Consider the following 7054-nt stretch of genomic DNA (forward strand, 5'->3'; position numbering starts at 1 on the left):
TATGGTCCTGTACACCATATGATACCACTGACATATTTTTTTTGGGGGGGGTGCTGGGGATTGAACCCAGGGTCTTGTGCATGTGAGGCAAGCACTCTACCAGCTGAGCTATATCCCCAGCCCCACTGACATCTTTTTAAAAAAAATTTTTTACAGACTGCATTTTGATTCATTGTACACAAATGGCGTACATCATTTGGTTTCCATGGTTGTGCATGATGTAGATTCATACCATTCATGTAATCATGCACGTACATAGGGTCATGATGTCTGTCTCATTCCACCCTTTTTCATACCCCCCTCATTCCCCTCTACAGAATCCAAAATTCCTCCATTCTTCTCTCACTGCCCCCCCACCCCCCCATACATCATTCTTCACTTATCAGGGAAAACATTTGGCCTTTAGGGACTGGCTTATTTCACTTAACATGACATTCTTCAATTCCATCCATTTATTTGCAAATTCCATATATTATTCTTCTTTATGGCTGAATAATATTCCATTGTGTATATATCAGAGTTTCTTTATCCATTCATCTGTTGGAGAGTATCTAGGTTGGTTCCACAATCTAGCTATCGTGAACTGAACTGCTATAAACATTGATGTGGCTGCATTATTGTAGTATGCTGATTTTAAGTTCTTTGGGTATAAACTGAGGAGTGGGATAACTGGGTCAAAATGTGGGTCCATTTCATGTTTTCTGAAGATTCTCCACACTGCTTTCCAGAGTGGCTGCACCAATTTGCAACTCCACCAGCAATGCAAAAGTATGTCTTTTTCCCCACATCCATGCCAACATCTACCTTATATTGTATATTTTGTTTTGAGCCTCTGGAGTCTCTGGTATCTGGTTTTTATCTACAGAGGAAGATCTGGGTGTGATCTGCTTTTAGTGCATGGTATTTGAAAAATGAGTGAGTAGATGCCTAAGGCTGGTAAGTCCAGGGCAGGAGCCATGGAGAACTGACTGACTGGGGGCTTGAGATCTGGACACTGGAAAGAGAGATTGAAGGGCAGTAGAACCAGGCCTGGAATACCAGGTCCGAAATACAACCTCGTTCTGTCGGTGCTGGGAGGCCTTGCAGGGCTCTGAGGAGGGACCAGAGTTCCCAAACCCTCTTCTCTCAGGACATAATTGCACCCTAAAAAAACTTAAAGGACTTTCAAAGAGCATTTGTTCATTTGGGCTCTATTTGCTGATATTCACCATTGTAGAAACAAAAATGGAGACATTTAAAAGTATTCATTTTAAAACAAAACCGTGCATTAGATGTTACCATAAATAATATCTTTAAGGAAAAATAACTGTGTTTTCCAAAATCAAAATAAGATTTGGTGAGGAGAGTGGCGTTGCTTGCTAGCTTCACGGCTAAGGTCCCCATCACAGAAGAGACTAAGAAGAGAAAAGCACACACACCTATTCAATGTAAGTTTCATTTGCTGTGGAAGCCTTCATGAGGAAATGAAGACCTAGCAACACCGTGAACCTGCGTATTTTTATGCTCGGTTGGAGGAGGAAGTGAATAGTCATGGAGAAGCATGATCGGATAAAAAGGGATGATCTAATGTAATAAACCGACGTGAGCTCAGCACGGCCTATTTGTTTAATAGCCTTGCTGACTCTGGGTTCAGAGTTTGACTTTTCCTTTTTTCCAGACACAGGGAGGAGCCTTTCCAGTGAGGTCCTGGCTCCCTGCTTGGGGAGAGAAGACAGTGACCTTCCTGGTCCTGCTGTTTTCCCAGGGGCTGTGTTTTGAGGTGCCCAGAATCCTGTCAGGTTTGTGCCGTGTCTTTCACGCTTGACTATTTATGAGGCGGCTGGATTCTCACATCTGTTTCTCTGGTTTGATTAAAGCATATGAAGAAAATGCAACTCCCAAACACAGATTTCAGGCTTCCTTTCTTCTCATGCCTTCTTCCCATCCTGCCTAGGTGACCTACAGTGGGAATGCCCAAAACAGGACAGGAGCCACCCAGGATTTATACATTAATAAGTCTTTGCATTGGGAGGAAACAATTTCCTGGAGGGAACCTCCAAAAATAGCAGCTGTGTTCGTGCGGCCAGTCAGGTGGTGTCTTCCTTTCGCTTTCACATTTACCCTGAAGTCAAAGGGTCCTGTCTCCACACTTCCCCTCGGCTGTTCCTCCCTGGAACACTCTGCTGTTTGGGACTTGGTATGACACAGCTCATGAATTGCTTCTTACTCAGGTGAATGTTTTAGAGATCTGATGTTATTTTAAACTGACATCTTTCTCAATTAAACTTTTGTAAGCACAACGAAGGCCACGCAGGAGATCAGCAGGCGCTTGACGCACCCCTGACTCCTCAGGATGCCTGTGGTAAGTGCCTCTTGAATTTCAGGGGAAATCTACGCTGGGTGACAGTCCATGGGAGGGGCTCAACCTGGTGGCTGGTGTCAGGAAGGGCGAGTAGCAGCCTCAATTCTGAAAACTGGGGCACACATTCTAATATCTCACAAAACTCAGTTTCCATGGGAGACAGAGAGTTCTTGGCAGGGTGTGTCTCCCTGGGGGTCCATGATGCTTGGGTGTGGGTTTGGGCTGTTGGGGGGAAGCATGAGAGTGACCTGGGAGAGGACTGGGTCCTTGTTCTAGAAGGTGGGTCTGTACATGACCCCTGAGTCCCTGTAACTTCCCTCTCTGGGCCAGCACAGCTCCCGTGTCCCCTCCCATCTCCTCCCGCTCTCTTCCCTCCCCTCCCCCAGCCTCCTTCCCCACTGTCCACCTGCCCCTTCACGGGCACTTTCCCACCAGCATGGACACTTGTTGTGCCCCTGCCATGTCCCAAAACCAGCAAACAGCCTTCTCCTGACCCTAAACCCACCGTGAGTACCACCCTTATTTCTTTAGTCCTCTTGGAAGAAGAGAAGAAATGTTCCAAAGGACTCTCCAGCTCACCTCTCCAGTTCTCTCGTTCCTACTCCATCTTGAACCTAATTCTTGGACAAGGGCTGAGGCTCAGGCTGAGCTCAGGCCCACCGGGACACAGGTTCTGTGCTTGGCAGAGGAATGAGGGTAGAGGCTTGGTGGGAACATCAGCATCCTGTACTTGTAGGCAGCCCCCACGCAGCCCCAGCATTGCCAAGGCCCTGTTTGCATGCAGTCCCCCCAAAGAAGGCGCACTGCACACAGCCTGCAGAAGGGGGCACCACTCACAGTCAGTGTTCATGGCCCTGACCACACGCTGACCTTCACAGCTGACTCATGCCCTTGGCTACATATGGAAGCATAGCATCGTCCCCAGATGCCTGGCCAGGGAGCCTTTTGGGCCTCGTCAGACCTCCAGCCTCACTTCTTCCCCATTCCCTGCTCCGCTCCCGTCCCCCGTCATCCCCTCTCTGAGGACCTCACTTGGCTCCCCACCCCCCTGGCCGCTGCTCTCTGCTCCGTCTGCTCTGCTGGCCCTCCTCTCTCCCCAGCCTTAGGCTCCACTCTTGGTCCGTCCCCGTTTCTCTACTCACTGCCTCGTCAGTCTCGTCCACTGTGGGCACTTGAACACCTTCCTGTCCCAATGACACACCAGTACACAGCTCCAGCCACATCTGTCCTGCACCTGGGTCTGGCCCCTCCACTATTCAACTCCTTTACCCAAATCCCCACGTTCATACTGGTGAGAGAATCAGGGCCGAGTGTCATTTCCCTGGTGTTGAAGACGGAACACCCAAGAAACGCCACGGCAAGAGTAGAAAGAAAACTTTCTTTAAAGGATAGAAGAGAGATAGACTTCTCGGAAGGGGAGGGCCTGAGGACTGGTGTCCCAGGAAGTGGGGGTGTCTGAGAAAGTGGGGTGTCCTGCCCCTTTTGTACATTTTACATTTCCTTCCTTCTCATGTCTTCTGCCCCACATCATGCCTGCCTGGCTAGTGACCAAATGGTGGCCCAGAGGTGGAGTGTCCCAGGCAGGAATGCAGCTGCCCAGGGGCACAGGCAGGAAGGGAGCGGCCAGGGGCGTCATTAACCATGGCTGGTAGGGAGGATCAGTTCCCTGGAGGCAGGTACGCTGACAGCAGGTGAAGGAGGGAAAGGCACTGGAGGGGTTTATCTCCTTTTAAATCAGTCCTCATCTTTCTGACACAACCATTGATTCCCTACACTGACTGTTCCCCCTTCCCTGTCACCTGCAGTCTACATGCTGACCTGACCTCCAGGTTTCACTGACCAAACCTCTCCGTTTTTCTCCTATTCCAGTCAAAGGCAATGCATCCCTTTAGAGATGGGGGCAAGACATAAAATCATCTTCAGTTCTCTCTGTCTCTGTGTCCCTCTCACTCTCTCTCTCTCTCTCTCTCACACACACACACACACACACACACGCACACACATACACACACCCACAGAAACCCTCACAGACCAGGACTCAGGGAATCTTGTTGGCGCTTCCTTGAAAACCCATGCAGAATCCAGCCCTTTCCCCCACTTTCTCATGGCCATGCTGGACGGCTCCCCAGCATGTCCCATGTCAATCACTGAACCAGCCTCCACTCTCCTCCCTTATGCTGGTCACCTCTCAGCTGTGCTCAGCTCAGCACCCAGCAGGAACACTTTGATGCACACGATCACATCACTTCTCTGCTCAGAACCTTCCACTCTGATTTTTTCTCAGGAAACACAGCCAGTCTTCTCGTGGAGCCTGAAGGCACTGGCCACAAATAGCCCTCCATCCCTGGTCACCACTGCCACCTTACACTGCTTTTGCCCCTTTGAGGCCCCTCACTCACAGTAGGCATCATTCCACTTCCAGGCCTGGAATGCTTCCTCTGACTAGCAGGTGCTTCCCGCAGGTACAATATGACAACCTCATGCCCTCCTTCCCTCCTTCACATGGTTGCCAGGCACTCCCTTTCTCAAGGAGGCCACCTGAAAACTCTAATATCTGGACCCCAAATCCCAAACACCCACCAGCACCCTACTCCCTCTCCTCTGTTCTTTTCTTACACATCTGAAGAGTCTTCCCACACCCAACATGGTGACTTCTTTCCTCCTGGTCCTGCTCACCTCCTGGCTCCTCCCACTGAAGCCCCTGAAGGTCAGAGATGTCTGCTGTTTCATGCCCAATTCTTGACCACATTCCCAGAGCCATGCCTGGCACAGGTTTGATGCCTCATAAATCTGCCTCATCAGATGAATGACCTTGTCTGCTCTAGTGTGTCTGCCATTCATGGAAATCATTGGCTGCAATTTATGTTAAATCAGAAGGTCACCTGGGGACACTCTCCCTCCAAATTTCCTAGAAAAAACTCCTCCCCAGAGAACCAATGCACCGAGTCCATGTCACTTCTCAGAAGCACGTGGAGCTCCTCCCATCCCAGAACCATTCCATGGTGCCCTGGTTTAGGAGTCAAGTCACACCCACCCCCAGGGGCCCGGCTCTCTCCCACTGTGCCCAGGGCCAGCTCCTTGCAGTCTCTCACTCAACCTACCTTCAGTGACTCCCATCTACTCGGAGAGCAGGGCATGGAAGAGCCCTGGAACTTTCCTGCTGGGAACGGACCACAGGGCTGCACCCACTGCCCACTGGGAGAAATAATGGACCAATGCTGGTTGGGGAGAAGGAAGCAGGGGAGGTCAGGAAGGCAAGTCCCACCCAAGGCCAGGGCCACAGAATGCAGAGCAGGAAGACGGAAGCAGAAAACTGGGCTTCTAATGTCACTTCTGCCATTGCCTGATCTTGGAAAGGGAGCGTCCCCAAGCCCCAACTTACACCTCAGTCCTCACAGCAGAGCACAGGGTGCCCTGCATGACAGCTTTGCAAAGGCGCCTGAGAATGGGGCTCCAGGACTGTGTCAGCCATGACTTATTTTCCCTCTCAGAAGACCTCAGAGGGAGGGAGGACCCTATTCCCAGGAGGCCTTTGTGAATGGAAGAATTTTCTTTAAAAAAAAAAAAAAAGGTGTTTGTTTAACACCCGTGTAATTGACTAGGTCCTTCTACTCCAAACCTTGGTGCTTGATTTAGACATGTTTGTGTGCCTTCCAGTTCCCTGTGGATTCTCTCTCTCCTTTCCGTGGAGTAGGCCTGGCCTTGAGGGATAAAAGAGCAACTCTCCACCCCATTTGGCCTCATGAATCCCCAGGAGACGTCTCCCATAAACCTGGGAGGGGATGGGGGATTTGACAGAAGCCAGAGATGGTCCACCTTGAGACCCGACTCAAGCTGAGCTGTGTGGACTATCTCAACAGCTCTCACGTCCTCTCCATCCATTCTGCTTCCAGCTCCCTGGGATACTGATTTATGGAGCGGTGCTTCTGTGCGCAGCTGTCACGCTCTATATCACCGTACATTCTTCCACTAACGTGAGTCATGGAACTCTTGAATGTGTGGAAAGATGCCCCAGCTGGGTGGACTCTAGAGGGCCTTCAGGCGCCTCACTCCCTGCCCAGAAGCTGGAGGGTCTGGTGGCCCACTGGTCCTGCAGCTGCTTGTCTCCTTCATGCTTACTGGTGTTCTATGTGTGCCTATTTTTCAGGTGAACGTGAATGTCGAAATTAAGTTTACAGAAAACCAGCCCTCATCCCAGGGTCCTAGAGGTAGAGGCAAAAAGTGAGATCCAGTGTGCAGATCAGCAAAATGAAAAATTCTAGAAGAATCTAGAAGAATTCTAGAAGATTCTAGAAGAATCTTTCACTGCAACAAAAGAAGACCTCCCCCTTCTCTGCTCTACAACCCAGGTCCTTCTTTTCCTGACAATCTAAGGGCAAAGTCCCTCCTTGCTCAGCAACCTGCACTCCATGCTTCAAGTTCAGCCCCATGAATCCTGCTGTTCTTCTGTTGCATGGAGAGGAGTTTTTCATGTATGTCAGCACCTGAGTCCCTCCCTGGGGGGTGTGCCCTGTGTGCTTGTGGATGGGTGTCTTTGCGCAGGCTTTGTGCACTAGTCCACCTGCACTTCTCTGACTGTGGGCTTGTGGGTGGGGGGAATATCTAGGCGGCATCTTCTTCTTTCCATCACCCCTTCATTAATAAATGTGGATTAAGCATCTATGGATGTGTTACATGGTCTGTCATGGCAGGAAGTGGGCAGCATCGTGAACA

General features: G+C 50.3%; 1 long non-coding RNA gene across 1 annotated transcript; it reads left to right on the forward strand.

Moving 5' to 3' along the window:
* The first annotated feature begins 2018 nt into the window (after positions 1 to 2018).
* Positions 2019 to 6610, forward strand: LOC306639336. The gene is made up of 3 exons (XR_013757625.1): positions 2019 to 2341; positions 6235 to 6315; positions 6489 to 6610. It is a non-coding gene; the product is annotated as an uncharacterized lncRNA (long non-coding RNA).
* Positions 6611 to 7054: the final 444 nt, after the last annotated feature.

The sequence above is a fragment of the Sciurus vulgaris genome, assembly GCF_902686455.1.
Source record: "Sciurus vulgaris genome assembly, chromosome: 11".
NCBI classification, from domain to species: domain Eukaryota; kingdom Metazoa; phylum Chordata; class Mammalia; order Rodentia; family Sciuridae; genus Sciurus; species Sciurus vulgaris.